General features: G+C 39.8%; 1 long non-coding RNA gene across 1 annotated transcript in view; it reads right to left on the reverse strand.

The window, feature by feature from the left end:
- Window positions 1–24,690, reverse strand: part of LOC123610774 — a 31,707-nt gene extending 7,017 nt beyond the window's left edge. Inside the window, exons 1-2 of the long non-coding RNA XR_006718291.1 lie at window positions 24,255–24,690; window positions 7,377–8,008 (exon numbers count right to left, since the gene is read on the reverse strand). This is a non-coding gene — a long non-coding RNA (uncharacterized LOC123610774). The remainder of the gene's footprint in view (window positions 1–7,376; window positions 8,009–24,254) is intronic.
- Between the last annotated feature and the right edge of the window lie 1,609 nt (window positions 24,691–26,299).

Consider the following 26,299-nt stretch of genomic DNA (forward strand, 5'->3'; position numbering starts at 1 on the left):
AGAGTTAGAAGATTATATAAGTAGGAATTACATTTATTGTTATCACTGGGTAATTTTTAGAGAAGAGAAAGGGCTTAATCTGAAAGAAAAAGAACATCCTTAGCAACTTCAGGTGAGAATAATGATTGCGATACACAAAGTTGTGTACTATATAACCAAATTTCTAAACATGTACCATCATTCGGGTCCTGTGATTTTTCATCAGTTGCAGTTCTGCCCGAGGCCACCGTCCCCTGACTGAGCGGTGCCTCCCTTGCATATGAAACTGGGAAAGGCAGAGAGAAAACACCAAAAACACCAAGCCCAGCCAGCCCACACCTCAAGACCACTCATTTTAGACACATGGCTGTATCTTAGCTTGCAGTAAACAGCACAACAAACAAAGGTGCACTCTGGATATGCCAGTGAAAAGTCCCAGTCAGAACATTTGGTTCTGAGTAACGGAGAAACTTTGAGCAATTTCATTCACAGTTTTGACAGACTGTATAATGAACTGTGCCTACCCGACCCTCAAGAAAAATGATGTGTTCAAGTCCTAACCATTAGCACCTTGGGATGTGACCCTATTTGAAGACAGGGTCTTCCCAGGGGTAATCAAGTTAAAATGAGGTCTTTAGGGTGGGCTCTGTTCCAATAGGACTAATGTTCTTATACAAGGGGGAAATCTGGACACAGACATACACAGGGGGAACATGATGGGAAGAGACACAGGGAAAAGATGTTATCTACAAGCCAAGGAATGATGGAAGCTACCAGAAACTGGGACAGAGAGCAGATCCTTCCCTAGAGACTTTAGGGGGAGCATGGCCCAGCTGACACTCAGCTTTCAGAATTCTGGCCCCCAGCACTGCGAAAGGACACCCAGTTTGTAGTACAGTTACAGCAACCCCAAGAAACTAATACACTGTATGAAAGTATGTCTCTCCCAACATGCTAATGACTAAACATGGCTGTCCTATAATTTTTCCTGCCTGCTGTCAACAGCTCATCAAAGCTCAGGACCTCCCCTCTGAAGTTGGTAGAAATTCCACATAGAAGAAGCCCACACCACATCATGAAGATACAAGGGAGGTAAAATTAAACTGGCAAGAATGCCATTTTAGTACTCTCAACTTTTTTTAAGTTTATTTATTTTTGAGAGAGAGAGAGAATGATCTGGGTTGGTGGGGCAGAGAGAGAGGGAGCCACAGAATCTGAAGCAGGCTCCAGGCTCCGAGCTGTCAGCACATAGCCTGAGTCGGGGCATGAACCCAACAACCACGAGATCTTGACCTGAGCCGAAGTCGGATGCTTAACCAACTGAGCCACCCTGGCATCCCTCAACTTTTATTTCAAATGGTTAAGAGAGTATCTCTTTTACTGAAGGGGTCACAGGTATATTCTTCTGAGGTTGCCACATTTAAAAAGAAAATATTGGTGTTAGAAACCAGCCATGTTACATACGAATACAGGCATGCCTCAGACATACTACAGGTTTGGTTCCAGACCACTGAAATAAAGCATGTATTGCAATAGAGCCAAGTATATTTTTGGTTTCCCAGTGCATATAAAAGTTACATTTACACTATACTATAGTTTATTAAGTACACAAAGCACTATGTCTAAAAAATAATATAATACTATAAATTCGAAAATACTCCATTGCTAAAAAAAAAAAAGCAAACCATCATCTAAGCTTTCAACAAGTCATAATCGCTAATCACAAACCATAACAAATACAATAATAATGAAAAAATTTGAAATATTGCCAGAACAACCAAGATGTAACACAGAGACATGAAGTGAACAAATGCTGTTTGCAAAAAATGGCACTGAGGGGCGCCTGGGAGGCTCAGTCGGTTAAGCATCTGACTTCAGCTCAGGTCATGTTCTCAAGATTCTTGAGTTCAAGCCCTGCATCGGGCTCTGTGCTGACAGCTCAGAGCCTGGAGCCTGCTTCAGATTCTGTGTCTCCCTCTCTCTCTGCCCCTCCCTTGCTTGTGCTCTGTCTCTGTCTCTCCAAAAATAAACATTAAAAATTTTAAAATTTAAAAAAAAAATGGCGCTGATAGACTTGTCCATCACAGAGTTGTCACAAACCTTCAGTTTGTAAAAAAAAAAAAAAAAAAAAAAAAGCAGTATCTGTGACGTGCAATAAAGTAGCACACAATAAGATAAGGGGTGCCTCTAAATTTTAATTATAATGTATCAATCCTGGGATCCAAGGAATGATAGCAAAGCTGCAGCCTTTACCAGCGTGACTCCATTCCCAGTAACTAACAGGTAGAAGGTTGAGCTGGCTCGGCCCTGAACTTGCCAGCCTCTGAGCCACCCTGGTGCCCTCATTCACTGGGCAAGGCTAAAGCAAAGCAGAGGGAAGAAGTGAGTTGCTTTCACGGGCTACCTGCCTCAGCATGACCTGACTGACCCCTGGCTATCTGCTGAAAATGTCTTCCCTATAAAAAAAAAAAAATGGCAGAAATTTTTGGTGGCTGCATTGTTGTAAGATTCCTGGTAAAGCACATTCCTCAAAGCACACCTCAGAAAATTCTCACAGGAGTTAAAAACATTTTCCCTTTTCCTCTATTCTCTTCTCTTCATTCTTCTTGCAAAACATCCTACAGAGGACTTTACTCCTCAGGCCTGTAATCAGAGTAGGGGCACATGTCAAGTCCAAGGTCTCTGGACAGAAAGATTAGACCAAAGAAAATAAGGCTGTAAATTTCATGGGATCTGACACTTGCAACAAACAGTAGCTATGGAGCTTTTGCATGAGGACTTCACCATCTGGTTTCAGAGACCTCAGTTTCCTATCTATGAAGGGAGGAAATTGTACTGCATGGCTTCCTATGACCCTTGCACCTTGAAAATCCTATAATTTTGATTCCTTATTCACAAAAGAGTGGGGTATGGGGTGCCCAGGTGACTCAGTCCGTTCAGCGTTCAACTCTTGATTTCAGCTTGGGTCATGATCTCACGGTTCATGAGCTAGAGCCCCAAATCAGGCTTCTCCACATTGACAGTGCGGAGCCTGCTTGGGATTCTCTCTCCCACTCTCTCTGCCCCTCCCCACTCATGCTATCTCTCTCTCTGTCTGTCTCAAAATAAATAAACTTTAAAAAAAAAAAAAAAGAGGAAGGTATGGATGCTGCAATTACCACGTCTTGGTAATCCTGGCAAAATTTCAAATGTTTTCATTATTATCGTGTTTGTTATTATTCGTGATTAGCGATCTCACGCTTTAGATTAATTTTTAAAAGAAAAAAAGAAGCAGCGTCACTAAAAAGATGGAGACATTACCAAAGGAGAGTAGAAGGATTTTGTGGTAGATTCCGAAGGGAAGTGTTACAACATGAAATGATCCTGCAGGGAAATAGAGAGCTAAAACTTGCAAGTGCAAGAGACCAAGCCATTCCCAGGCAGTGGGTCCCACCGGGCAAGCAGAGACCTTGGTATCTCTCCCTCTTTCTGGCTCACTTTCCGCACTTCACGTTCCCCCAGATTTGAGCGCAAAGCCCTGCTACAATGAGTGGAATATAGACTCTTTCCATCTCTGTCTTTCTCTCTCACTCTCCAGATGAAACAAAACTCTTACTTCACACTGAAGGTACCTCTTATAGTCTTGCATGAGATCAGGTGATGTATCAGGCTCCCAGGAGGCAAGAGATGGCTTGCCAAAATTACAATAATTCAAGGGGGCTTAATAAAGACGATAACAAGGACAGCGCAGGTAGCCCAGATTGGTGACAACAGAGCTTGTATCTGTGTTCCAAAGGAAGCGGTCGGGGAGGAATTGCGAACCCGGAAGGAAGAGTGGTTCAGCCCGGAGGCTGCCAGCCTGAAGCAACAGTGAAGAGAGGGAGCCAAGGGAATAAATACGTTGGAAGCCAATATAGGCATGTTGAAAACATTTCAATCCTTGCCAGTTGAAGTACTTCCTGAAATAATTCTCTTAATGTCCCCAATCTGGTAAAAATGTATCCTTACTGAGGAAAAAGCCAGAGGTAGAAAATTTTTGTGCCAAAGCAATGCAGAATTTTTGGTGTGGGATAGATATAAGTAGGCGAATCTGAAATGATTCCTTACTCCCAGAATAAGCTCTTCTACCTGAGATTAAAAACTCGTCAAAAAAAAAAAAAAAAAAAGTTCTAAAAGTTTGCTACTTGTTATTCTTTGTAATTAAGTAAAAGAGAGACTGTTTTTTTTCCTTTGGATACACTCAATCTGAATACAATTAACCAATGATTGATAACAGGGGGAAGTGCCCCTTGAGCCTTCTCTTAAATACCCAGCATTTGTTTCAGAAGGCCATTGGGATCCCACTTGCACAGTCTTAGCATAGAGCTAGTTCAGTCCGAGAATCTTCCTGTGTGTTGGATCTATTTTAATTGCATTTCAACCCCCCTCCCAGAGCATAAGCCAAATTCTCTGCAGTGTCGAACCTGGGGTAGCAAATATATGGCAAAGGGTTTCCACTTTTCACTCCCATACTCACAAGAGATGTGACTAATCAACCGTTTCTAGTTCCTGGAAACTGAAATATGATAGTGACTCTGTCAACAAATTCTCTGTTAACCAAAGGAATTAGCTTCTGCATCCTTCCTCTTTTAGTCCCTTCAGGCTTTTCAAAATGGTATTAGTACCTACTACAAAAGCCTTGTTACAGCCTATTGCAATGAGTCATTACTACATAATAATTGCTTACTCCCCTACAATTAACCTTCTTTTGACATGGCTCATAAATTATGCTTCTCTTTCTTATCTTTTCCTGTTAATCTTGTAACATCTCTGGGGGTAAGGAGTAATCCTAACTAATTAACATTTATTCTTCAGGTGAGCCATGCTATAAAGACTCCAGTAAACAATTTGTTTTCTTACCGGTTTGTCATTTACAACCCAAGCCAGAATTCTTCCACTTCAGAATAAAACCAGAGTTTAATTAAAGCAAGGAGAACATCAGTTTAGGGGGATATAGCATTCCTTCTCTGTCTTATGCTTTAAGATCCATCAGATGAAATCCTGAAATACCAACGTTGGAGTGGGGGGATGAGGAAGCTTTCCTGATGCTGAAGACAGGTAATTTTTAAGGTAATGCAAGACACTTAAAAAGCTTGTTATATACAATAAATAGGTAATAAATATAAACCAAGATTAGCTTCAAGGAAATGTAGATAATTACATGAGGATTTACTTTATGGTCCATTCATTTGTTCAACAAATGTTAATCATTACCAAGCCAAACATTTGGCACTGCATATAGGCTCTTCCTAAACTTTCGAAGTTGCCAGAAGGACAACTACCAGGTAACTTCACATACTACCGCTGGATCAGTCTGAAACAGGGGGGATCAGCGTGGCTAGATCATAGATCTGGCCCAATTTGGCCTTTCCTATAATCTTGCAGCATTTCTATTATAGATATTGATTTACTCAAACATATAAGAATAATACTACCTAATCCAAACCCTTTGATCTGAGGGATTATAAAGAATATGTATAAATAGACAAAAATAAACATTCCAACTGAAGTCCTATCTGTTCATCTGATTAAAATTCTATTTTTTTGAAAGATGGATGCTTTGGTCAAATAGTTGACTTTTCTATCCTGTATAAAGGGCTAAATCAGTTTCTCTCATATCAAAAGTTTCCTTTTCCACCAACTTTATTCACTGTCCTGCTGCCCAAAGTCCTGGGTCTAAAGATACCAGTCTGATACCACGCAATCCGATGATAATACACTGAATGCTTGCCAACAAGAAAGAATGCTCAAGGAATACGATGATTAGTGACTAAACCATTTTAAAATGCTATTGGTTTCCTTTGTCTCTAGAGGATATACACCCAGGAACAATAATAAAAGTTCAAAAAAGCCAAAATCCTTCTTCCCCCTTTCACCACATAAATTAACCTCCTCCTTTATAAACAAGTGATTATTTGCAAAGTTGGTTAAAAGGAGTTTAGATTTAGGTTTCATTTAGAATTTCTCAGCCACACATTTTGTTTTTCTCCTATTATTTAAAAATTATTTTATTGCACATGATATTCCAAGTACTTAAACTTTGGTGTGAGTTTTTAAAAACGTAGTTAGAAAAACAACAGAGGGGAAAACATGGCACTGGTTATGAAAACGTTCTTGAAACCAAATTTATCTCAGGAAGAAAGGAAAGCCAACAATGCAGCTTAAGCAAAAAGATTTTTCTAATATTGTACTTGTTGACTCTGGGGTGACTGACAGAAGAATAAACACATCCACCCTTTTCTACTATTCAAAACACCTTCCCTTTTAAACACATAATGCAGAATCTTACCTTACAGGGGATGATCACAGGCTACTTACTATATTACAGCTCTTTTATTCAAACTAAAAACCATATCTTGGTGCATATAAAAAGTTAAATCAAATCCAGACAGGCAGATAAGAGACAAATAGAGAAAAAAGAAGGAAACCAGATGTTTCTGAAGGCTTTTTTTTTTTTTAAAACCTCTTTGGCTCCAGCTAAGGTTGAGGTTAGCCTGAGCATTGCGTGCCATTCTTGAAGGACCCTAGGGCTGACTCATTTATTTTATCATTTCTTGTGAAAATGAGAGGTGGCAGCCATCACTGAAGAGTGAAGGGTGACTTGGTGACTGATCTCTTTACTAAAATGAGGAAAGCAATCACACGCGATGTTCAAAATCTCCCCACTCCCAGAGAAACCCAGCAGCTTTATAGAAAGGAAGTTATTTCTATCTAAGAAGACAGGTGGCAACTGAAAATACAAATGAAGAAAAGAAGAATAAACATCTTTTTCAGATATGTATCAGCAGTTACAAATAATGAATATTATTCCAGTTTTCTTACCTGCATATTGCAAGTCAAAATAGATTTGATCACCGTGTTTTTAAAGTTCTATCTTTTTAAAGTTCCCTTTCTAAATGCATCACTTCACTCTTAACTGTCCAAAGGACCCGTTAGAGTCTACTTCCTCTAAAACAGGTGCAATTTTAATAGAATAGTGGGGGCAAAGGCCACCCGCCCACCCAGAGTGTTGAGGAACAAGCATGGGCACAGTGAGCAGAGGAAGGTAGGAAGTGATAAGTGTCCTAAGAGAAGTCATGGCAAGGTCAAAGTTCCTTCTCTCCTGGGGCAGTGGGGCTGGACTTTTGATTGAGCTGAGCTGCAGGGACAGACACTAATGTGTTTCCCTGTGGATCTGGAAAGGAAACAGCAAGAACAACCTGGTTGAGCACTTAACTGGAGTGGGAGAGACAGACACTTTTTTTTTTTTAAGTTTATTTATTTATTTTGAGAGAGAGAGAGAGAGAGAGAGAGAGAGAGCACAACTGGAGAGGTCAGAAAGAAGGAGCAACAGAATCCCAAGCAGGCTCTGCACCATCAGAGGTGGGGCTCGAACTCACCAACCGTGAGATCGTTAGGGAGCTGAGACAAAGAGTCGGATGTTTAACAGGACTTCACCACCCAGGCACCCCTGGGACAGACACTTTTCTGAATACTTTACAAGAATATCAATTTTAATTCTTAACACAACCTGGAGAAGTAAATATTGTTATCCCAGTTTTAGAGATGAGGAAGTTGAGACACCGAGTTGAAGGAGAAGGCGAGTAAAACTCCGACATCCAGGCAGACTCATCCCATCGCCATTCTGCAGTCTCGATGTTTCAAAACCACAACTGCGTTCTATGTGACTAATCAACATTTTTGTATTACTTCAACTAATGAAGCACATTCTCTTATATTATCTCAATTTATCTTCATTAAAGCACTGAAAAGATGCTCTTGTTAGTAAGCTTGTTACTCAGGTGAGAAAAATGAGTCTCAAGTCGTTCATCCAGGAAATGGTTAGAGCCCCGACCAGAACACAAATTTTGTGCCCTCAATTCTTCTGCTCTTTCAGTCTAGCCTCTTGCCTTTCATCTCTGCTCCCCTCCTCTCCTTCTGATTCATGGGAAGGCTGTGATGTCTGTAAATTCCCACATCCACCTGCAGCCAAAATTGAAGCTTTAGTCCATCAGCTTTCCAGCTTCAATTCCTGTTAAAACATAAAGGTCCTTATGAGAAGGGGCACTTTAATCTTTCATCAGCCATTTGCACTTCCGTGAGACCAAGGGTCTGACCAGGGTGAGACCAAGGGTAAACATTTTAATGTTTATTAATTTTTGAGAGAGAGACAGAGCATGAGCAGAAGAGGGTCAGAGAAAGAGGGAGACACAGAATCAGAAGCAGGCTCCAGGCTCTGAGCCATCAGCACAGAGCTCATTGCAGGGCTCAAACTCATGAGCCGTGAGACCATGACCTGAGCTGAAGCCAGCTGCTTAACCGACTGAGCCACCCAGGTGCCCTTGAGATCAGGTTTTCTTAAATAAACGTTACTTCTTAGAGCAGTCTTGAATTCACAGCAAAATTGAAGGGAAGGTACAGAGATTTCCCATATGCCCCTTGCCCCTACACATGCACAGCCTCCCCCATCATTAATATCCCCTGCTAAAGCAGAACATTCATTAGAATTGATGGATGTACAGTAACACTTCATTATCACTCCAAATCCATAGTTCACATCAGGAATCACTCTTGGTGTTGCATATTTTATGGGTTTGGATGAATGCATGATGGCGTGTGTCCCCAACTACATTATCACACAGAATAGTCTCACTGCCCTAAAAATAGTTTGTGTTCTGCCTATTCATCCCTCTTTCCACCGTAACTCCTGGAAACCATTGATCTTATTTCTTTTTAAAATCAGTTTTTCATAGGCATAGATGAGCATAAAACAACACAAAGGAACAAAAAACATAAAAACGAGGGCATTTAGTACCTAAGGTATACAGGGTGATGTGGGTCGGGAAATTGAAGATCTAAAGATTAACAAACTCTAGCAACCTTATAAGTGAGGTAGATACTCTCTCTACCTCACCCCTGCCCACATCTTACTGAGACTCGCCTCATTCAAACTTTTTAGCCATGAAAACCTACGTTGAAACAATATCTTACATTTATATACATAGAATATTAACTAAAAATGTGATTGTTAAGAGTTTGTTAGAATGAAAGTTTAACTATTTTAATAAAAGTTATATTGTTACATGTACCTCAGTATCAACTTCTGCTGGCAGCATCCGATCTATTCTTTTTAAATTTTTATTTATTGTATGGCATTGAAAAAATCCAATTCATAATAATAAATATCTGCAAATGGTTCTTTTTTAAAAATTTTTTACTGTTTATTTATTTTTGAGAGAGTGAGAGAGAGAGACAGAGCATGAGCAAGGGAGGGGCCAAGAGAGCAGGCGACGCAGAATCCAAAACAGACTCCAGGCTCAGGTCTGACAGCAGAGAGCCCAATGCAAGGCTTGAACTCACGAACCGTCAGATCATGACCTGAGCTGAAGTCTATGCTTAACCAACTGAGCCACCCAGGCACCCCTGCAAGTGATTCTTTCAAAGAACTCAACTTGCAGTCTCGGACTATTTCCATTAAGCTGAATCAGAACTTTTAAAGGACACTAATTTCTTGCATTCTTTAGTGTAAATACAAAAGTCTGACACATATCTAAAATGCACAGTTAGCATTAACACCATCTGTATAAGAATATCAAAATATGACCAAGTTATGTGCTCAATTGCTTCTATCTGAGTACTGATGTACGAGGAAAACATTCACCGAAAGGCATTCCTGGGTCTTGCCAGGACAACAATCATGTAAGCATTATCATGGTATACTTAGTGGTGTGCATTTATGTGAAGCTATAAACTTTTTTAAACAAATCTCTTATCTGCAAGAGCAATGTATGAGCAGAGCCAGGGTAAACTCTGAAAGAAAAGACCATTAAAGAGGACTAGCCTTACCAGATATTAGAAGATATTATAAAGCTCTAGTGATTAAACGGTGTGTTGAAATAGTCAACCAATGAAAGAGAACAGGGTACATAAATATATACATATGAGATATGAATATGATAAAGTTGAGCACTTCAGTATAAAAAAGATGCCTTTACCATTTCTTGGGGGAAAAAGCCATATGGAAAACAACAAAAAAAGAACCTGGATCTCTCTCCTCCCTTATGTCAAAATACATTTCTGGTGCAGTGATGTGCTAGACCTGGCATATACCAGCTGGCAGGAGCCCATTGCACACATCTTTTCCTAACTAACTCTGTGTTCAGTTCACATTGATAGCTGATAATTGAGCAGGATGGGAATGTTTACACTTCAGTAATTGGCAAATACTACAGATCAGGGCTGCTGTTGTTTTTGTGTTTTGAGACCCAATTTTCCAGTCACCACTGCTAGTAGAAAAAAATCATACAAGATACGAAGCAGAAGATAACATGAAGATTTCTCTTTTTACAACCTTAGAGGTGGTAGAGAAAGTTTTTTATACAATCCAAAATATTTTTTAAAAGATACACTGACAAAAAGCAAAAACCTACTCTGAAAGAATTCTATAAGTCATGTTAAAATTTAAATGTCAAAAGAGGGAAAAATAAACACACATATAAAAAAGGGCTCATTTTCTTATGCAGAGAGCTCTAACAAATTGATGGGGAAAAGCTGAGCAATTTAATATGAAGATGACAGACAGCGATTGACAGTTAACAGAAACATAAATATAAATGGCTAATAAGTACATGAGAAACATGCTCAACCTCATGCATAATGCGAAATCCAAAATGAAAAACATATATATATTTTTTTAATCTATAAAATGGCAAAAATCTAGTGTAGGCTGTAATGTTGAGGGTAGAAGTGATGTAGCCCATTCATTCACTGTGGGACATTGTTAAATTAAATTTAACATTATTAAGTAAAATTTACAATTCACACTCTTTCCAACTCAGTAATTTTACATCTAGGAATTTGTTTTATAGGCTCTCACAGTCTCATAAAAATGAGCAGACGTGGATGACTGTTACGGTTCTGTGTGTGTAGTAGTTACTTATTACTACATAAGAAATGCCCCCAAGACTGAAAAGCTTGAAGTCATGTTAAACATTATTATCTTATACAATTTCTGTGTCTTGGGAGTTGGAAAGCCGCTTAGCTGGGTGAGTATTTTTCAGGAGATTGTAGTCAAGGTGTGGGCGGAGGCGTCTGAAGGTCATTGACTGGGGCTGGAAGAGCCAGTTCCAGTGTGACTCACTCATATGGCTGACAAGTTGAAGGAAGCCTCAGTTCCTCACCCCCCAGACCTAAGTCGTCGGATTGCTGGAGTGTCCCCATGACACGGTAACTGGCTTCTACCAGACTGAGTGACCCATGAGAGAACAAGGCAGAAGTCCCAATGCATTTTATAACCTACTCCTGGAAGTAATACATCACCATATCCATAATACCTTCTTGTTACACATGTTAACCCAATCCAGTGAGGGATGAGAATATACCAAGGGCATGAATACCAGTGGATGAAAGTCACTGGAGGCCATCTTTTGAGGCTGATCCCAACAGCCACTAATAAGGTGCAGGTTAAATAAATTTCCTAACTTAATGAAATGTCATAGAACCTTTGAAAAGAAGGAAGCGGGAGCAGCCTACATGCGCTGCTATGGGGAAAATGCCCAAATTTGAAGCACACATTTATGTGTTTATAATACGAATCTCTGACTATTCTTAGAAATATAGGCATATATGCACAGTTGCATAATTATATGCATAAGGGTACACAATTTCTGCAACAATTTCTAAGGAGTTTTATTAGTGGTTAGTGGTTAAAGATAGGTAACTTTTTTTATGCACTGGTAATGTTTGAAAAAATGTTACTATGCACATATAATACATTCATAATTTTTAAAGTTAGTTTAACAATATGCTTCACAGATATTTACAGGACAGATAAACAAAGGGAGATATCATTTTAGCCAAGGTCAGATGACAGACTTCCTCCTTACTCTAGCCCTTGCTCAGAGGAGCTGAGGGATATGCAGGAAAAAACACAACAGGGTTTTCTGAATTGAGGGTTGAGCGCTATGAAGTCTCCCTGATCTCCAGGTCTCCAGACTCTGCAAAACTGGATTACTTGAGACAGGAATTATCCCAAAGGAAAAATCTGCTGTGGCCGATTTCTCCCAATTCTGAGGCCACAGAGTCCAATGGAAGGTCTGGCAGCTGAGAACGTGCAGGAATGTCAAGGCTTGCAGTGGGTAGCAGTTACACAGGGTCATTCAACCATGGAAAGCCTCTCCACACCTTAATGTTAGTGAAACTCAGTGCCCGTGGATTCCCTCATCATCTGCTGCTAGGAAAGCAGGGCATGTGAACCTGTGTCCTAGAAGATCCTCAGGGACTACCACTGCAAAAGTGATCACTCTTGGTGGATTATGATGATGGGGATGTGGACACAGAAAGCCCATGCTAAGTTTATTACGAGGTCAAGCTTGTGTTACAAGGTCAAGAAGTGCTCCGCTGGGTTGAGGGAGAGGACAGCTGAGAACTGTGGGCAGCAAGCATGAGCAAGATAGAGTTATAGATTTTTAAGGAATCTTCCCAAGAGCTTGTATAAAAATGCCAAAAACACAATGATAATAATTATATTATCAGATGCAGCTGATATTTGTTGAATGCTGATTATTCATTTACTAATTGCGCCCATTTTAAAGTTTAAAATGCTGAGAATAGGAGAAGCCAAGCGATCTTCCCAAGGATATTACATAACTTATTTTGGAATTTCAGTTTTAACAAATAATTCAAAAATGTAATTTAAAAACATTTTGAATCTAACATTTTAAAGTTTTATTTATTTATTTTGAGAGAGAGAGAGTGCATGCACAAGGGGGTGGGGGGCGGGCAGGGAGACAATTCCAAGCAGGCTCCGCACTGCCAGTGCAGAGCCCAATGAGGGCTTAAACTCACAAACCATGAGATGATGACCTGAGCAGGGATCAAGAGTCAGATGCTTAACCAGCTGAGCCACCCAGGCACTCCTGAATCAAATATTTTAAAAGTAAGCACTCCCGCTCAAGAAATCTGAAAACTACTGCTTTGCTGATCCAACACTGAACCAGTGAGCACAATTTACAGAAGGGTAAATTTCTGTTCAGTATAAACTTATTCATAATTGAAGTGTCTATCATGGAAGGACATTTCCTGAGATAGAAAGCTCCCCATGACTGGAAATGTTCAAGCAGAATCGCTCCCGCCACCTGTTAGGTATCTTCTAGACAAGGGTGAGCAGCACCCCATCGGTTCCTTTCATAGCTAAGCTCTGATGTTACCACTGAGAATAGAGGCTTTACATCTGTTACCCTTCAGGTTGAACTGAGCTGAAGCTGCTGATTGCAGAAGACGTGATTAAATATATTTCCTAAGACGTGATTAAATATATTTCCTAAGATTGGGGGGTTTTAGTGATAATAGCAAATACATACAAAACACTTAATTATATGCCTGGCACTGTTTTAGGTGCTTTACATATATTAACATACGTGATCCTTTCTATCACCCTAATGAAGCATGTATTATTTACACAGAATTATCTAAGATCCTAACCTCAAAATCTGGCTACCAAATCCATGCTCTTCAACACTGTGATATTGCAGTGAGATAGTTGCAATTTATCCCTACAAAGGGAGAAGAGTTTAGCTAAAACACTGCAGATAAAAGAATAAACAGACACAGGAAGTGGTTTGTTATGTAATAGGGAGTTTCTGTCCATGTTTCTAGTTCTGTCTCCAAATCACAGGTTGATACTTCGAAAAAAATCAGTGCCTCGATATCAGTAACATTCCTTGTTTCTGGATTCAGTACAAGTCAGTTTAACCTAAAATTTTTAACTTAATGAAGAAAAAAAAAAGATAAGGAGAAAATCATAAGAATAGCTTAGTAGAGTGTAAATTCCCTAGCCTTTTTTTCTTTATTTTTTTGCATAACAATGGGATTTGTTTTCACAGGCACATTTACAGGTCCCTTATTGAATGCAAACCATGGTTAAGTGCTGAACGTGGCCAACTGTGAGGCAAAGTCTCTCCACTCCACTCGGAGGCGGAGGCCCTTTCCCACCTCAGTGATTCAGAGTCAGATGTGGCTCTACACAGGACTCCCTCCTGTGGGGCAAATATTCCCACCCCCCCCCACAACCCCACCCCGCCCCCCCACACCTCAGTTTTTCTCACACATGTAATGGGGATAATAGTACCTGTCTCATAGGAATATTTCTTTTCTTTTTTTTAACGTTTATTCATGAGCAGGGGAGGGGCAGAGAGAGAGGGAGACACAGAATCCGAAGCAGGCTCCAGGCTCCGAGCTGTCAGCACAGAGTCCGACGCAGGGCTCAAACTCACAAACTGTGAGATCATGACCTGAGCCAAAATCAGATGCCTAACTCACTGAGCCACCCAGGGGCCCCCTCATAGGAATATTTTAATACTGAGTAACCTCATGTAATTTTAGAACCGTGCCTGGTACACGGTAAATCGCCAATTAGGTTAGCTATTAATGTTAGCTAGTGTGAGGAGAAATAGGGCATTTATTATTATTAATGTTTATTTACTTACTTATTTATTTATTTATTTATTTATTTATTTATTTATTTATGAGACAGGGAGACAGAGCATGAGCAGGGGAGGGGCAGAGAGAGAGGGTGAAGAATGTGAAGAAGACTCCAGGCTCTGAACTGTCAGCACAGAGCCCGACGTGGGGCTCGAAGTCACGAACGGTGAGGTCATGACCTGAGCCGAAGTTGGATGCTTAACTGACTGAGCCACCCAGGCGCCCCAGAAATAGACCATTTAAATGTACATCTAAGTTTACAAAGACATAAATGATACTGCTGAGCAGTGTGTAAGAATCTGATGAGTTTCAGATACTAAGTATGCCTGGGGTCAACACTGGGTGAGATGAATATGGAGAGAGGACTGGGGCTGGCTGTCAGGGTGGGGAGGCTCCTGCAGGGCCAGGAAACCAATTCTTCTGCCCACCTTTGATGTGGCATAGTTTCAAATGCTGTTAGGAGTCTGTGCTGCACACTGGACCATAAGGGAAAGAAACAAAATACAAAGAGAATTAGAAAGTTAAACAACAGATGGGAAACAGTGCTAAATAAAAGAAGACACACAAAGGTTAACACGTTATTTCCTTCTGCAATAAGTAAATAAATATATGTATGTATGTGTGTATATATTTGTATAGATATGTGTATATATACATATACAGTAAAACCTTGGTTTGCAAGCATCATTCGCTCGGAAAACACGCTTGTAATCCAAAGCGCTTGTATATCAAAGCTGATTTCCCCATAAGAAATAACGGAAACTCAGATGATTTGCTCCACAACACAAAAATATTCATATAAAAATGATTGCAATACTATAATATCATACAAAATAATAAAGAAAATACAAAATAGAAAGAAAAATAAACAAATGAACCTGCACTTATGTTTGAAAACCTTCCTGGCTGGTGTGTGGGAGACAAGAGAGAGGAGGGTTATTGTGTAGGGCGACTTTCACTATCACTAAGAGAATCACTGCTAAATGGAATCTTTTTCTGCATGGGGGCCAGTATATAAGCATACAGTCGCACAGATGTTGACTACAGTACAGTATTAATAAACTCTTGTCATATACTGTATTTAATGTAACTGGCAATAAGGCAGCAGAGGAAAGGGTCTATATCTGCAGGCAGCCTGACCTAGAATGAAGCAGAGCAATCCTAAGCTTACCCTTACATGGAAAAGCAAAGGGCCGTCCATATGTGCTTTGAAGTGACAAAAAATACCCTAGTGCCAGTTGTGGGCACCTTCCAATGTTCTGAAAATTCACTGATTTCTGCCAAACACCACAGACTGAGACCAAGCATCCGATCATGGAAGACGATCATCCACAAATCCCAGAGAGAAAGAGAGAACTGTTGGGTCACTTATGCTCATGTGATGTATGGCATCACATACTACTCGTATTGCAAGACACCGCTCATTTATCAAGTTGAAATTTATTAGAAATGTTTGCTTGGCTTGCAGAACAAGTTACTCTCAATCCAAGGTTTTACTGTATATAAGTGTGTTTAATATTTTGATGTATGTGTAAATATATATTACTGAATTGTTTTTCACTTTTCCAGCTAAATTCCTCCTTCAGATGACTCAAATTTCTTATTTTTAAAACTAACGATTATTTTTGACATTGACTAGAAAAAGTGAAAAGCAATTTACCAAAGCCTCTCTCTGTAAAATCTAAACACGTGTGGGCATTTATAGTTCCCACCTGGAGGGGATTCCTGATGAATCTCATCTACTCTTTCAAGTGTCAACTACTCATTCATCTACTTTTCTATCTCATCACTTGTTTTAATGTGTTTGGTGTGGTTTTAACTGATTTTCTAGGTACCTAATAATGTTTGGACAACAACCAGGTTACTGAGCTCTTTCCCACACATTATGTCACAGTAATGTTGAGAGGTGCATATTACTCATTCTAGTCTACAGAGTAGGTAACTTGAGAAGACAGTCTATGTGACTTTCCCTAGATCACAAAGGGGTGACTGGTCTATGTGGGGCTGGATGGTATGGGAATCTTATAAAAGGTTTCAGAAATGGCATTTAAGGGTCCCCTGGTGTCTGGTTAAAAAAGGAAAAGTGGGGGGGATAATACAGAGTCTCTGCTTGTAATTTTGTGGTTGTTGCCATTTATTGGTCTTACTTTGATTTCGTTTTTGATCTGAAAGAAAGCTAAAGGGTTATTTTTTCCTCACAAGCTTCAGAACCCTGCCAGAGAGAGCAACTAATTCCCACAACCCCCTGACTGTGCTCTGGGGTCTGTATTCAGGGGAGCAAGAGGTGTAGTGATGGAACAGAATCCCGCTCCAGCAGCAGGGACACACTGGACTGCTGGGTCCAGGGAAACTCTTCCCAGAACTGCCCCATTGCCTCATCCTCATTAGGGATTAAAGTAAATTATTAAAGCCACAACCCTGTGAACTGGCTGCATTAGCACCTAGAAAATACAGCCTAGGTTCGTAAAGCTACTTCCTACTATGAAACACTTTGGCAGAAGTGGTGGTTCAACACAGGCCTGTAACAATGTAAGGATTTTTACAAGAGCCTGGGGGGTGGGGGGGGGTGGGAGGAGGGACACTGGAGGAGAGGTTGGCAGGAAGCCCAAGGTACCCCAGGAGCCTATTCATAAGCAGTCCTTGGCCACCAAAAAGGTGAGGAGCTTTACCCAATCCTGGAAATATGAACTTGTGGCCTGATGGCACCCTTGGAATTGAGTCTCTTTAGTGTAAAATGTCAGAAAATAAGGATTGAGAGAAGCTTCAGGAATTAGGGAAAATGGAAAGGGGGCATGTACAGAGGAAAACAAAGGCAGGTGGAGGGTAAAGGCAAGGAGCAGGCATTAGTGGTATGATGGTTAATTTTATGTGTCTACTTGGCTGTGCCACAGGGCCCACATAGGTGGCCAAAAATTATTCTGGATGTTTCTGTGAGGGTGTTTTCAGTGAGACTGACATTTAAATCAGTGAACTTTGAGCAAAGCAGATTGCCCTCCATAAGGTGGGTGGGCCTCCTACAGTCCTCTTGAGGAGGGACCATAAGGCAAGCTGAGGGCAAAGCACAAGCTAGCACAACTCCCCCTCCCCCAGATGGGATGTGTATGCTATTCCTCAGGCACTCCTGGATGCCCAAGAACAAAGGAAAGGGAAGAAAACAGATGGTTAACTGATAGAGATCACAGTCATGCAGGACAGGAGTCTTCACCAGTTTACAAATGTCTTAGTAAATTACAAGGAAAAGGCAATCTTATCAATAGCCTAATCTCTAGAAACCTATAGACTCAGTTTCCTGGAACCCCTAATATCACCCTCCCCGCCCCCCAGAGTGATGTGGAGAACAAAGGCAAGATGGAAATGACAGGTAAAATTAACTTTCTTTATAACTTGCAGCCCATTGACAAATACTTGAGGCAAATACAGAGTATAACCCCCCTAGTGTCACCATGTTAATGGAGGGAAAACATTAAAGGAGGGAAAACAACCTTAACCTGACAATAGCAAGCCCCCTGGCATCTTATCAGTCCTCTTTAGTTTATGAAAGTCCTTCTGGAGGCCTCCCTTTTGTCTTTACTGCCTCCAACTCCATAGTATATAACCAGAAAGAGCCCAGTGCAGCTCTTTCCGCCCACAGGTCCTGTCTCTGTGCTTTAATAAAATCACCTTTTTGCACCAAAGATATCTCAAGAATTCTTTCTTGGCTGTTGGCTCCAGACACCCACCACTCCAAAACCTGATCACTCTGAACGTTTGAATAGAACAAAACACCCAACCCACTTCCCCTGAGCAAGAAGAAATTCTGCAGTACTTAGCCTTCATTTGGACTTGAACTGAGGCATCCACTCTTTCTTAGGTCTCCAGTCTGTGGGCCTTAAGAGGTGAACTGCAGGTTTTGGACTTGCCAGCCTCCATAATAGCATAATGCAATTCTTCAAAATAGGTCTCTTTAAGGGGCACCTAGGTGGCTCAGTTGGTTAGGTGGCTGACTTTGGCTCAGGTCATGATCTCGCGGTCTGTGGGTTTGAGCCCCAGGTCAGGCCCTGTTCTGGCAGCTCAGAGCCTGGAGCCTGCTTCCGATTCCGTGTCTCCCTCTCTCTGCCCCTCCTCTGCTTGCTCTCTGTCTCTTTCTCAAATAATAAACATTAAAAAAAAAATTTTAAATAGATCTCTTTAATACATATATACATCTATATATTTCTAGATCTCTTTAATATATATATGTAATGCCCCCGATTTCGAATCCGAGAGACCACCAAGGAGCCAATACCGATGCAAACGCACAAGGGTTTATTTACAAGCGCGAGCTTGGGCCCAAGTATACCCGACACAGCGGAGCAGGGACTTGGACCCCTAGGTTAAGAGGGGTAGCAGTTTTATGGGGGCCAGTAGCCAATGAGATTGTAACACACACAGAAAGTTGCACATTCATGTCAGTCCACACGCAGGTGGCCAATTGAATTACAATTTACCCTATAGTAACTGTTTGAACTAGCCTATCACTCTGGTCAGAATTGGCGCGCAAGTTTGGCGGGCAAAAGGCGGGGTTTGCATTTTTTGGCGGTTAGGGGTTCCATCTTCCTAAATGAGCCGGTTTCCAGTAAGGGTGTGCTCAGCGGCTTGACTAGGGTGGGGGAGTGTCTTAAGCAATAAGTAGGTCATGTGGGGGTTATACATGAGATGGTGGGTGTAGCACAAAATGGAGTTAGTCTTGCTCTGCTTGTCCAGGGGTAGGGGATTTTTGTTAAATTTCTTGGGTCCCACAATATATATACATCCTGTTGGTTTGACTTCTCTGGAGAACCCTGACTAATGCAAGTGAGTTGTAATCTTCAGGCTACAGGAAAGAAAATTGCAGCTGGTGAACAAAAACCAGGGATACAGCACCAAGAAGCCAAACTGTGGCTCTGTTTGGCAAGCATACAGATACTGACTACACTCTTGGCTTCTTAATTTCTCAACATCAGTTTCTCTTTGCTAACCTTTCTTATTTTTAATTGAATTGATCCCATCATATCTTATGTGTTATTATAAATCACCTTAATTCTTTTTTAGGATAAGTTAGAAGTATAAATAAATAAGTAGATTTCATCATTTGAAGTCATTATGTAAGGCTAGATTTATATTTCTACATATAAGGAAAGAACATATGAACTATCTAAATGGAAGAAGAAATGATGAGATATAGCTGATAAATTCCCAGAATTTAAAAAGATGTTCAATGAAGTCCTAGTGTGTGTGCAAGGAAAAATATTTTAGTAATAGAAAAGAAAGTGTTTTTTTAAGTTTATTTATTTTTGAGAGAGAGACAGAGAGAGACAGAGAGAGAGAGAGAGAGAGAGAGAGGGTGCACACCCTCACAAGCAGGGGAGGGGCAGAGAGAGAAGGACACAGAGAATCCCAAGCAGGCTCCGCACTGTCAGCAGCATGAGCCAACGCAGAGCTCAAACTCACAAACCGGAGATCATGACCTGAGCCAAAATCAAGAATTGGACTGAGTCACTCAGGTGCTCCCCAAAAAAGAAAGTATTGAAATTAATCCAGAGGACAAAACATCAAGCTACAGAGATGGGTTAAAGAACCAAAAACTCTACATTAAAAAAAAATAAAGGACAGTTTACAAGAAGGGGAAAATGAGTTTGTGTGAGTTTATCTGCCTAAATTTTTATGAGATTTATGGAATTAAAAATATTTTATGGTGGGAGAAAATTAAAAGGTTCAAGGAAAAGACATATATATGAGTAATGAAACATTGTGCTATATTGTCTTTGTACATCTGTTTTTCAAATGTGTATACTTCTAACTATAAAATATTTTTCTAAATTAATAATAATTCAGGTACAATTTCATGCTATGCCATCAGGAGGAGTCTGAGGCATTCATGACTTTATGTAAGATTATAGCAAGGCACTGAAAAATTCTGAAGAACAAGCAACTGTGAGAGACTGTCCCACCACAAAAGGGTAATAAGATAAGAGTGAGGACTCCAGCCCACCTGTCCACATGAGAACCTGGCCAGCATGCAAACCCAACCCTGTAACAGCACTGCAGGAACGCCCAAAGGTTTCAGAAAGAAGCATTCTTCAGCTTATAACTCATTTCTCCTAAACAGAAAGTGTCCTTCAATCTCATCTCTTTGCTCACTTGTGTTGTATCTCATACCAATCCGACCATGAAGCAATGGCATTATGGTGGCTGCACATGCATTGTGTGACAGTCCAGGGAGGAAGCCAGATATTTTCTCTAAGACCTTGGGTTGGCTCATTTCCTCCATACAGCTTCCTCTGATTTGGTGGGAATCAAGGGGGAGCATGAGGAGTTGTGGGTTTTTGTTCTTTAATTGGGTAACTTTCCCTTCATTTCCCCATTCTAGTGATTGCCAAGGAAACCATGTGGAGGTTTTTCAACCATTGGTAGCAGGCCCTTCAAGTGTCATTAAAATATAGTTTGAAGAAAACATAAAGTAAAGCTATAAAAACTGAATATGCGGGGGTTTTTTAGGTTTCTTTCTTTACAAACACAAATATGCTCAAGTTCCTCTATAACCCATGACATGCCTTTGTGGTTGAGCCTGAAGGCTACTGCATTAAGAAAACATAACCCAGAAACTGTGGTCAAGTTGTTAGATGGTCATTGATTTCAATGTAACTTCTAATCTCCCAAGCTTAAACTTTAAAGAGGTCACGTATCTGGGGCATTGTCCAGCACTCAACCTCTGAAATACCTTCCCCACATACCTTGATGTGTATGAATTGTGTATGAAATCTGTGACTATACAGTTTGAATTTTATGAACAATAATTTTACTTAAAGCATATTAGCATATATAGAAAAGATACTTGAGTGCCAGAAAGAAAGTTCTATGAATCCTGAAGAATTATTAGAACCTGTTAAATAATTCTTTTTTTTTTCTAACCATATCTGATCTCTTAAAGTTAGAAATAGTTAGAACATAACATGCATTTAATTAATCTTAACAGTGAGGTTAAAAACAGGAAGAGGTCTTTCAAAAGCACCGATAATGACAAAAAAATTAATGTATCAGAATGGAAAGTTCTTTCTGATAAGAAAAACCTACATGATGGGAAAATATGCATAAAGAAATGATGGTTTGAGACGTTAAAAAAATCCATGGCTTTTACTGTTTAATATTTGTATTAATCTAATAAACAAATGTCTGCAGTTTAAAAAATTGAATATAAATAAAGCCTTATAATGAAAAACAGCCTTTTTCTATTCCATTTCTATCCACCCCTGGTCCTGCTCTCCAAAAGCAACCACTTTTATTTTTATTTTTTTTATTAAAAAAATTTTTTTAAACCATGAGAGAAGAGAGAAAAGAAAGAAAAGAGAGAAAGCATGAGTGCTGGAGGGTCAGAGAGAAAGGGAGACACAGAATTTGAAGCATGCTCCAGGCTCTGAGCCCTCAGCACAGAGCCCAACACGGGGCTTGAACCCATGAACTGCAAGATCATGACCCAAGCCAAAGTTGGACGCTTAACCGACTGAACCACCCAGGTGCCCCCCTGAAGTAACCACTTTTAAATCTCTTATGTGTATTTTCTGTTTGCCTCCACATTTCTAAATAATAAATTTAAGCTCTTATCTATCTGAGGATATTTGCACTACAGGTATGTTTGTCTATTGTTTCTGCTTATTTTTCTCTCTCTCTTTCTCATATTTGGAGATTTCCTCCAAATATCTGATGATCCCTTCCTTTAAAGAGCACTAAAAACTGGATTGGAAGCTCTGGGAGTAAAGGGTTGGCGGTGGGGGGCGAGGGGGGGGGGAGACACAAAGGATAGAGCTAATCCTTTTGTGATGAAAACACCAATGCTCCCAGTGGTGAAGTATTATTTTTTTCCTTAGAACTGCACTAGAAAATAGTTTTCTATAAAACAGCCCTTGAATCTTCTGCCCAGCTGGAAGCCAAATTCTCTGGGAGAAAGAGGGTGAGCCATGGCTTTGAGCCCCCTGCAAATAGCTCACTTTCAAGAAACCCATTTTCATCTCAGCCTATCCCCTGCCCTTGAAAGTCTAAAATAACAGCAGGAAATACTTAAGACATCAAGGGGAAAAATCAGGATACAAAATTATATACACATTATGATTTAACTATATTCAAATGTGCGTGAGATAGCTAAAAAGAAATACACCAGAATATTGAGTGGTTATGACTTTCTGAGGAGTGCTATAAAATGTGATGACTATTCCCTTCTTGATATTTTTGCTTATTTTACAAAATTTTTCTACAAAGCATTGGCATTCATTTAAATATTAGGGAAAAAATTTGGTTTTTAAAGAACACGTATCAAGATGTCAACAAGAAAACTGGGGCGCCTGGGTGGCGCAGTCGGTTAAGCGTCCGACTTCAGCCAGGTCACGATCTCGCGGTCTGGTCTGTGAGTTCGAGCCCCGCGTCGGGCTCTGGGCTGATGGCTCAGAGCCTGGAGCCTGTTTCCGATTCTGTGTCTCCCTCTCTCTCTGCCCCTCCCCCGTTCATACTCTGTCTCTCTCTGTCCCAAAAATAAATAAACGTTGAAAAAAAAAAATTAAAAAAAAAAAAAAAAGATGTCAACAAGAAAACCTACAGAGGTGTATGTTGATATCAGAGAAAAAAAGCTTCTCGGCTCCTAGCTTAAAAGATTTACAAGTAAATATTTAATATATATTAACATTAAGAATATGAGTAAGATGCTAAGAAATTTCCTATCGATATGCTGATATATTAAAATGGCCACTTGAGAACTTGGAAGCCCTGCATAAACCCTGACTCAATCCTTCACCTGAATTTGTGTTTATCATTGGTTTTTCATTAGTTTTATCATTTAAAAACAGTCTATGTGAAAATTACAGCCTGGGGCATATAGTCTGTAGTATTGTAATAATGTTATATGATGGCAGATGATGACCACATTTACTGTGGTGGGCAATGAGTAACATATAGAATTGTTCAATCGAATTGCTATGTTTTACACTTGAAACTAACACTGTATGTCAACTAAACTTCAATAATAAGAAAAAAAGTCTGTGGTCTAGCTTCGTATCTTTTGAATTTTATACAAATGAAATCATACTGTATGCCTTATTCTACAGGGATATTTTTCGTTCCATGTTTGTGAGTTTTGTGAATAATTGTGGTATTTATATTTCTATTCTAGTGAATACCTCCATTATCACATCTTTATTGAACATCTTAGCTCTCCATTTCTTTATTTTTATTTATTTATTTATTTATTTATTTATTTATTTATTTATTTATTTAGAGAGAATGAGTGAGCAGGGGAGAGGCAGAGAAAGAGGAGAGAGAGAATCTGCACTGCCAGCGCAGAGCCCGATGTGGGGGCTCGCACTCACGAACTGTGAGATCATGACCTGAGCTGAAATCCAGAATCAGACACTTAACTGACCGAGCCACTCAGGTGCCCCTTCATTTCTTTGGACAGTATCCATTAGTTCCCTCTAAAATCAATGAGAAATTAGCATATTTACATTTTCTCCCCTGTAACTCCAACCGGAAGTCAAGATGCATTGTTATTGTTTTCTTTCTTTGATTTATCAATATATTCTGCTGATTTCTCCACTTTCATGTTTAGTCCTTAAAAATGTAAAAATGCACACCATTTATATGCATAAGTGAATTTTGAAAATTTTTAATTATGTGCCACTAATTTTATACCCCTAAAATAGTCTTGCTTATTTATAAATTAAATATATGCATTAATGTACTAATTTATTGTGGACAAATCATTAAGTCACACACAAAAATAGAACTTTTGAAGGGATAAAAAAATGTTTTCTTACCTTTCTTCACTGAATATCATGCACTTCCCCTGTGGTATAGGTGCTTTCCTGATTTAGATGAACTGTCCTCAGTCTTTTCAGGATCATGTATCCTTTTGAACATCAAATTAGCATTATGGACTCTCAGAAAAATGCACACATTTCACATGGTTTCAAGCAAACCACAACTCAGGAGCTCCCTAGGAATTCAACCTTGCTGGGTTTATAGACATTGCCGACTCTAGAATCTGTAATAAAGAGAAAAATGAAACATAGTGGAGCCATTTGACAAGACACAAGCATCCTAGTTAAACTAACCCTCTGTGATTAAATATGTAATGCAACTTGTTTAAGATAATCTCTCCAATAGTCCCGTAGTTGAATGAAGGAGAGATCTCACAGTTCTCCTATCTTCTCTCCTGTCTCCCTCTCCTTTTCTTTCCTGTTCTCCCTCTCTCACCTTCCTCCTCTCCCTCTCTCCTTCTCTCTCCCTCCTTGTTTACTTCCCTTTACTTTTTCTTCCTTCTCCTCCCACCCCAAAATATACCCTCCAAAACCCAGGATTAGATTTTCTTCAACAAATGTGCTCCACCTACTGGTACTTTAAAGAATTTTGTATTTAAATACAATTTGGGGGCGCCTGGTTGGCTCAGTCGGTTGAGCGTCAGACTTCAACTCAGGTCACGATCTCGGTCCGTGGATTCGAGCCCCGCGTCAGGCTCTGGGCTGATGGCTCAGAGCCTGGAGCCTGCAGCCTTCTTCGGATTCTGTGTCTCCCTCTCTCTCTGCCCCTCCCCCATTCATGCTCTGTCTCTCTCTGTCTCAAAAATAAATAAATGTTAAAAAAAAAAAATTAAAAAAAATACAATTTGGGAAACTGGAAACACTGACACTTAATGGAAATTATTTTATCACCTAAATTTTAGTATCTCAGAAGATCTTGGTAATTTAGAGTCTAAGATCATTTTTAAAAATCTAAACTTAATATGTGATTTATCAAACTTATTTACGTAGAACATGTATTATTTTAATGTCTTCTCATATGTGGAAACACAGTCACTGTATAATGTTTTAAACCTCATTACAATCACATCCAACTTGTCCCTTTTGATTTCCTTCTTCCCTGTTCCATTTGCTCCAGGAGCTGCTTCTCTTCCTCCTTCCCTGACCTCTCTTCTCAAGCTCATTTCTCTGTACCCAGTTCAGTCTCTGACTTTGCTTTCTTATGACACTGCATGCACTTCCTTGGATGACTCCCCTTCTTCCACTTTTTCAATTATCAATACAAATAATTGGTAAATATTTGTTTCTAGACTGGACTTCTCTACTGAGCCTTAGACCTGCATCTCTAAATACTGGCTTGAAGGCACGTCAAGACCATCAAAACTGCTCTCCTCTTTTGTTAATGGCATCTAACCCGTTCCAGTGTCCACTGCACTTGAAGAAGCCACCCCAAATTTAATGACATAAAACAGCAACCATTGTATATATTCACAGATTCCGTGAGTCAAGAGTTCTGACACAGCATGTCTCTGCTCCACATGCCTGGGCATTCTCTGAGAAGACTGTCTTGCCCTTACAAGGAAAATACCGTATTTCCTTCACATTACTACAAAGGAGAGAGAGAGGTAATGATGAAAAGTGGGTCCTTATTCTTTGTTTCCTCGAAATATTCACATTATTTAAGTACTACACTGTTAAATGGCATAGAAGATCAAGTTCATAATAAAGAATAAAAACTACTCCCAGCAAAAGTTAATTTGTAATGATATAACTTAAAACGTTCTTTGAGACTACTGAAATTTTTAAATAAACTGCAACTTTAACTGCAAGAAATTGATAAGCTGGGTTGAAATTGTGTATATTAAACTTATTAGAAGGATGTCAAACAGCAGGCATGGAACATTCTGAAAGTCTCAGGCTGCCTCACCAAATCAGCAAAGGGAAGCAACTTTGACCAAACCTGCATTTTATCTACAGATGCATTATTCCCTTGTTGTTAAATACAGGCATCCAACTGGTGCAAATTTATTTATAAACTTGAATTTGATACCTCCCTAACCATT

This window comes from Leopardus geoffroyi, chromosome C2 (assembly GCF_018350155.1).
Source record: "Leopardus geoffroyi isolate Oge1 chromosome C2, O.geoffroyi_Oge1_pat1.0, whole genome shotgun sequence".
Classification (NCBI taxonomy): Eukaryota; Metazoa; Chordata; class Mammalia; order Carnivora; family Felidae; genus Leopardus; species Leopardus geoffroyi.